General features: G+C 51.0%; 1 pseudogene across 1 annotated transcript; it reads right to left on the minus strand.

Moving 5' to 3' along the window:
- Window positions 1–2330: 2330 nt before the first annotated feature.
- LOC100343343 (putative ATP-dependent RNA helicase DDX43 pseudogene) lies at window positions 2331–5918 on the minus strand (annotated as a pseudogene). Its single transcript, XR_016227668.1, has one exon. The product of XR_016227668.1 is annotated as a putative ATP-dependent RNA helicase DDX43 pseudogene (transcript).
- Window positions 5919–7504: the final 1586 nt, after the last annotated feature.

Genomic DNA, 7504 nt, shown 5'->3' on the forward strand with positions numbered 1-7504 from the left:
GAGACAAACAGCAAATGGCAGGACCAGGGTTTCAGCCTAGCTCTGGCCCCTAAGTCAGTGCCTTCCATTGCTTCACACACCTTAGCATCCAAGGAGAGCAGTGCCACGGCTGCTGGTGGACGAGAGAAGTGGGTAGGAGCTTACCAATCCCCTGGCATTTATTACAGGCATGGCTGCTGTGCCAGGCCAGGCCACCATGGTAAAGTTCCTTGAGACCCAAACACCCTTAACCCTCGAGGTTCCAAGGCCAGACACCAAGGCATCTACGCCTGAGTCCTATTGGACTCCAAAGATAGCAAATGAAAGGGACCCAGGCTCAGAGTCCCTTCAGTGAGAATGGGTCTGGTCTCATTCATGGTGAAGCTCCCCTGGGCCTACTGGGCTCTGCCAGTGTCAAGGTAGTGCCTCCTGAGACACCAGGAGGCCTGTCCTTCCCCCTCATGCAGCTACTGAGAGGCTGAGACAAGAGTACAGATGCGGGGCCAGCACTGTGGAGTAGTAGGCTAAACCTCCGCATGCAGTACCCACATCCTATATAGGCGCTAGTTCGAGTCCCAGCTGCTCCTCTTCCAATCCGGCTCTCTGCTGATGGCCTGGGAAAGTAGTAGAAGATGGCCCAGGTGCTTGAACCCCTGCACCCATGTGGGAGAGACCCAGAAGAAGATCCTGGCTCCTGGCTTAGGATACGCCCAGCTCTGGCCGTTACGGCCATTTGAGGAGTGAATCAGCTGATCAAAGACCTCTCTCTGCGTCTGTCTCTGTGTCTTTCTGACTCTCTCTCTCTCTCTCTGTAACTCTGCCTCTCGAATAAATGAATCTTTCAAAAAAATAAAAAGAGCGCATATGCACCAGGGCCCAGAGATGGTACCACGCACCCGGGTACTCAGTGTTTGAACTGACATGGCCAAATGAAGAATGAGGGAGTGAGGCAAGCTGGGCCCTTGGGGGGAGGGGCAAGAGCTGGAAATCCATAGTGCCAGGGCCCAGCACACTCTGGAGCCCACTTGTTCCTCGAGGGAGCCTCCGCTTGCTTGCTTCTTTCCTTCCTTCTGGCACTGGGCTCAGCTCTCTTGCTACTCGTCAACCACCCCACCTGCTCGGCGCCTGCCCAGTGGGGAAGGGGCAGTTGTTCCCATCATCACCATGGTGCTGTCTCTGCAACAGATTCAAGGCCCTTTGTGTGTGTGTTTTGAAAACTGTATAGAAGGCAGTCACTTGGCCTGGTGGTTGAGTCGCCCACTTGGAATGCCCGTATGAAATATCAGATGTGTGGTTCAATTCCCAGCAACTCTGCTTCCTTATTTTTTTCTTTTTTTCTTTTCTCACTTTTTTTTTTTTGACAGGCAGAGTGGACAGTGAGAGAGAGACAGAGAGAAAGGTCTTCCTTTTGCCGTTGGTTCACCCTCCAATGGCCGCCGTGGCCGGCACACCGTGGCCAGTGCACCGTGCTGATCCGATGGCAGGAGCAGGTACTTATCCTGGTCTCCCATGGGGTGCAGGGCCCAAGTACTCGGGCCATCCTCCACTGCACTCCCTGGCCACAGCAGAGAGCTGGCCTGGAAGAGGGGCAACTGGGACAGAATCCGGCGCCCCTACCGGGACTAGAACCCGGTGTGCTGGCGCCGCAAGGCGGAGGATTACCCTAGTGAGCCGCGGCACCAGCCGCAACTCTGCTTCCAATCCAGCTTCCTGATCATGTGCCTGGGAGGCAACAGAGGATGGCCCAAGTATTTGAGATACTCCCACCCATCCTGCCCCCAGCCCCCGTTTTCAAATGAAATGGAAATAAATGAAGAAGAAATTCCATTGTATGGTTACTCTGGAACGAGAAAGGTTGGGGTGGGGGAAGATGTCACCAGCATAAGAACAGAAGGGAAACATGAACAGGAAATGGAACTGGGGCAGCCATTGTCATTTGTCCTGTGGCCCATTGCCTGTAACTCCCATTCTCTCTGTCTTCTATGCCTAAGCGTCAGGCTCCTGTATTACCCAGCAAGGCACCCTCACGGTCAGCTCCCACCCCCAACCGTCCTCACCATCAATGGCAGAGACCCTCCGAGGGCCAAATAACAGAAATTGCACTTAACCACCTTCGCGTCCTGGACCCTGGAATGTCAGCCTGCGAGGGAGTTAATGGGTCATCTGGGTCATCCGTGGTCTGTTCGGGAACAGAGATGCAAACTGAGGCACAAAGAGGGGAAAGGGGCACCCCAAGGTTACACAGCAAGGAAGAGGCAAAGCCAAAGCCAAAAGGGTGATTCGCAGTTTTCTTTTTTTTAATTATGAAATTTGGTTTTATTATGAAAATGTTTCACAACATACGAATCAAACCCTCATCCATCATCCAGCATTGGGAACATATCAAGAAAATATTACATCTAGCATTTCTAGTTTGAAGTAGAAAAGTTTCTTATGTTTGCTCAATCCCCCATTCTAGTGCATTTTGCTTTTATACCTGCAGTTTGCTCTTCTAGCTCCCCTGCCAGACATGTTACATTCTTCTGCCAGTGTAAACATTGCTTTAAATCTCCTAAACAAGCATATTTATAAAATACATTCCTAGAACTGCTGTATCAGAGGTATATGTATTTACCACAGATAAATTACTATGTTTCTTAGAAGCCATTTTACCAATTTTTACCTCTACCAACTTTTGTGCTATAATGACCTTTCTGTACAGCTTAATACTTTCAACTTTGAAATTAGTACTTCTAATTCTGAATATACATTAGATTTTAGGCAACTTGTTAACACCTAATAATTAAAGACTTAGATAATACTGATTATAATAAACAAAAAGCCTAGTTTATATAGGCAGGCATTTGAAAGCCTAGTAGGTTAAAATTTTGTCTGTTAGGCTAATGCCACCTTTCAATAAGACATCATTAATAAAACTTTTTGGGTTTTGCTTGAGGTCGTCCCTTTTTTTTCCATTTCTCTTTTCAACTTGCTTGCATTGTATCTCTCAGCCATTGCAACAAGCTCCTCTGGGATATTCTGATTTGCTCTTTCCAGGATATGAATCAGTTCAGTGGCAATCCTCCAATCATTTCTCATGATGAGGGTGATTGATACCCCTGTGTTTCCTGCTCTTCCAGTGCGTCCTACTCTGTGTACATATTCTTCAATGTTCCTCGGAAAGTCGTAATTATAGACATGAGTGATATCGTGGACATCCAATTCACGTGATGCTAAATCAGTAGCAATTAATATCCTCACTTTACCTGTTTCAAAGTTCTTTAACGCTTTCTCCCAATCACTTTGTTCTCTATTGCCATGCAGCGACTCTACTGATATGTGCTAGAGGACTAGGTCACTTGACAAATGATCAGCCACAACTTTTCTACTAACAAATACTATGACTTTGTCCTTCGGTGACATATTTTCCAGGAATCTTTGTATATGGATTCGTTTTTCTTCTTCCGTGGTAATGATTATATTTTGTTTTACTGTACTTACAGCCACTAGATCCAAAGTTCCAACATACACAAGCATTGGTTCTTTCAAGTATGACTATGCAAGCCTACGCACACCATAGGGCCAGGTTGCACTTGTCATAATCGTTTGCCTATCTGGTCGAACATCTAATAAAATCTTCATTATCTGGGGTTCAAATCCCATATCCAACATTTTATCAGCTTCGTCTAAAACCAAGTAGGTGACACTCTTGAGTCTAATGAAGTTATTCATCTGTAGATCATTTAACCTTCCAGGGGTTGCGATTATGATGTCAACACCTTTTGAAACATCTTGTATTTGTGCTGCTCGATCTCCACCACCATCTATACAAACACTTCTAAGATTTTTGTGTGAATACTTAGAACATTCGGCCTGCACCTGCAGAGCCAACTCCCGAGTGGGTGTAAGGACTCACATGCCAGGGCCATTCCTTTTCTCCCTGCCAACTGGTTGACAATCTAGATGAATAAATCCAGGCATCAAATACGACAGTGTTTTCCCGGTTCCTGTTTGGGCTACCCCTATCACATCTATTCCTTGTAGAACTACCGGCCAAGTTTGCGACTGAATTGGTGTTGGCTTTTTAAAACTTGCCTTTTCAATATTTTTCATTACTTCAGGAAAAGTTTCAAAGGCATCTTCAAATGAACAGGTAGGATTCGGTACAGGACGTTTTTCACCTTCTTTCAGGTCGTCGCACATTACATAAAAATTTTCCTTCCTCCATGTGTCTATCTCTTCTTGTGTCATCGATCTTGTTTTTTCGAATTCTATATAAAAGTTTTTCTTAATCGGAAGTAAATCGCTTTTGCGACTTAGATTGTAATTTTCTTGGTTTTTAACAAAGTCATCTATTACCGCTTTTGCTTTTGTCTGCATCGTCTTGCTGCCAAAAATTTTTACTCCCGAGTTAGGTGTTCCTTTTATTATCTGTATTTTAGTGTTTGTTGCACTTTGTATCTCTTTTATTTTTGACCCACCACGACCGATGACTGCGCCGACCAACTCGTTCTTCAAGCCGAAACAGAGAGGCGATTCCCTGCGACTACCGACCACGATGTCGCGTCCGGAGGGCTCGCTCCAGGAACCTCCTCTGCCGCCGCTGTTACCTCCCTGACCTTTTCGCCCGGGTTCCTCCGACGGCCTCTGCCCCAGAGCTCGAGGCGCTGCCAACCCAAGCGGAGGCGTTAGGTCCTCCGCCTTGCATAGACATCGTGAAAAAGATCCGGCGCTTCCGACGTCGCTCCTGTCCGGCTGTGCACCTCGCGACTGCGGAGTCCGAGAACCTCTGACTCGCTGTTTTCTAAGTGCAACCTTCAGGGCCAGTGGTCTGGGCTCAGGAGCGAGCCTCAGAGGAGCTGCCAGGGCCAACTCGGGTTCACAGGAAGGGCATTCCCATCCGTGCTGCCAACGCTGTGAACACTGCTGCCCCATGGGTCACTTGATGTCATGCTCTTGACAACGGCTGCCTCGGAGGAAGGCGACGTGACCAGCCTCATCGTGCAGACGGGGGTACAAAGCATCAGAAATGTCAAGGCACTTGGCAAAGGTCACACAGCTCCAAAGTGGCATCAGGGACTGGAGCCTGTGGCTGTGACCTACACCCTCCTGCCACGGAGAGCTCCTCAGCCCTTGTCCCAGCCAAGCCCTAGCTCGGCAGCCCAGGCCCCTGTCTCTGTCCCCCTCCAATCTGTCCCCAGTTTACCTGGCTTGACCTGAACAGCAGTGCTCTGAGGAACACACAGGCTCAGATTCACCCCCTTCGAGGACCCTGAGCGGCTGGGGACAGCTGGCAGGTGTGGGGCATGGTGTGTGCGAATCCTGTCTAGGTGTGGTTCTGTGTGCACGTGCGTGCGTGCGTGATGGCTGGGCGCCTCAGTTAATTTGCAATTGAGCATGAGGCCCTGGGTCTGTACACGTTCTGGGTATGAGCATTTGAGGCTCCGTCTGGGCCAAACTAGATGTCCAGCTGCATGTATGATTGCATTCATGTGTCTGTCCACATGTGGCCGTGTGTCTATGCATGCGTGTTTTTTTTGTAAATCCATGTCCATCCCTGGGCATACTCAGAGTCTGTGTGTGTGTGCAATTGTAAGCATGTGACATAAACTCTCCAGCATCTGGGTGTGTCTGTGTGTGGCTGCTGGTGCCGATTCCAGTGTCTGTGCCTGTGAACTGACAGGGGTGTAGATGCCCAGGTGTGTGTAATTGATACAGGATGCGCCTTTGATAGAGGCCTGATTGCCCCACTCTCTCCCAGCATCTGGGGAGGAGCCTCCAGCACGCATGCCAGGGGGCGGGGCTGGCGCTGACGGCGTGCGCGTGCACGTGTGCGTATTTGTGTATAGAGCAGCCGTGTGAAAATGTCTGCACGTGCATCTGTGTGCGCGTGCACCTGAGCCTCGGAGGGGGCCTGGTAATGCGTGGAGCCCCACGTTCGCGCAGATCCAATCTTAGTCTCCCACGGTGAGTCTCAGTAGCCCGCCCCCTTAGCACCAGCAGCCTGTGCCAGCTGCCTCCCCCCACCCCCACCCCACGCGCCCTCACCTCCACCATTGCCGGCTCCGGGACCCATGGGCTGTGAGCGTCCCTATCCCGCGCTGCCAAGCGCACTAATCCCCCTGGGGAAGTGATTACCAACAACCATACACAGCCAGAGTTGCTTAATCACTCTGAAGAAATTTCTTTATAATCTGAGTAAATTACTTTAATTACCTGCAACTACCAATTAGTGTTTGAAGGTTTCCCTTGCAGAGAAACAAGCCTCCCCCTCTGGACTTCCAGGCCCCCTCCTCCTGCCAGGGAAGGGCCGCTCACCTAGGCGCCCCTCCCCCCAGGCGCCAGGCTGCCCCCTTCTCCGCCCACAGAGCGTCCCCCCCTCCCCCGCCAGTGTCCCAGCCCTGACTGCGCTTCAGGAGGGCTCGGCACCTCAACCAGCGCTCCAAGCCCTCCTGCCAGACCCCAGGGCCCAGAGCCCAGGAGGAGGCTAGAGACTGGTGGTTAGTACCCCACCACAGGTCCAGCCAGGCCATTGCTGCATCCCGCTGTCCCCTAGGGGGCCTGATTCAGTTCTGGTCTGGTTCCTGGCTCTGCTGCCAATGGGCAGCACTTTCCCCTGTGCTGGGGAGGCGGGAGCCCCGAGAGGACACTGCAGGTGGCTATCCGAGGGCAGCCACCAGCTTCTGCTGACCCCTGCCCAAGAGATGCTGACCCTATCTAACTCCCACCCCCAGCCCAGGAAGCCCCCTCCCCCTGGAAACTCTCAAAGAACAAGCAGGGTGCTGTGGGAGGCAGGAGGCTCACTGGTTTCCGTTGGAGTCCTGGTTCTGCTTACCTTGGCCACACGACCTTGGGCACCTCACTTTCCCACTCGGTCAGTCCATGTCACATCACACCTGCTAATGATTCCCAGCGTGTTGGGGCTGGGGACACAGAGAAACAGGATCCTGTCCCTGCCTTTGGGACCTTGCCAGACTCATGCGGGACGATGGAGAATTGTGGTACACACACACACCCCTTCCAAGAAAGAGACACAGAAAGAGTTGGGAAGTGGACAGAAAAACAAAAGTGAACATGTAGGGTGACTTAAAGGAGGCTATTTTCATTTGGAATTCCTCTCCCATTGGTTCCTCCGTGGCTTCACTGAGACCCTGGTCATGGGGGTGCGGGAGCAGCTTTGGATGGCCCAGCCATATAGAAAGTCACAAGACCCACCCCTCTCCCTAGGCTGCTCCTGCTCATTTGGGTACCTTTGTGTGTATGTGTGCACATGTGTACATGTATGCACACACACACATGTGAGTTTATCCGCCCCAACACTTGGGTTTGAAAATAAGCTCTTTAACCTCTAGTCCTTTGGTGGCATGGCTTGGTCTCTGGGGGTGCCACAAAGCATTTAAGGGTTGGGGAGGGGGTCATTGTCGTGGTGCAGCAGGCCAGCATCCCCTGTGAGCACTGGTTCGAGTCCCAGCTCTGCTCCGCTTCCACTCCAGCTCCCTGCTAAGGCGCCTGGAAAAGCAACGGGATGATGGCCCATGTGCTTGGG

Source organism: Oryctolagus cuniculus, chromosome X (assembly GCF_051225735.1).
Source record: "Oryctolagus cuniculus isolate XC-2025 breed Fujian yellow rabbit chromosome X, ASM5122573v1, whole genome shotgun sequence".
NCBI lineage: Eukaryota > Metazoa > Chordata > Mammalia > Lagomorpha > Leporidae > Oryctolagus > Oryctolagus cuniculus.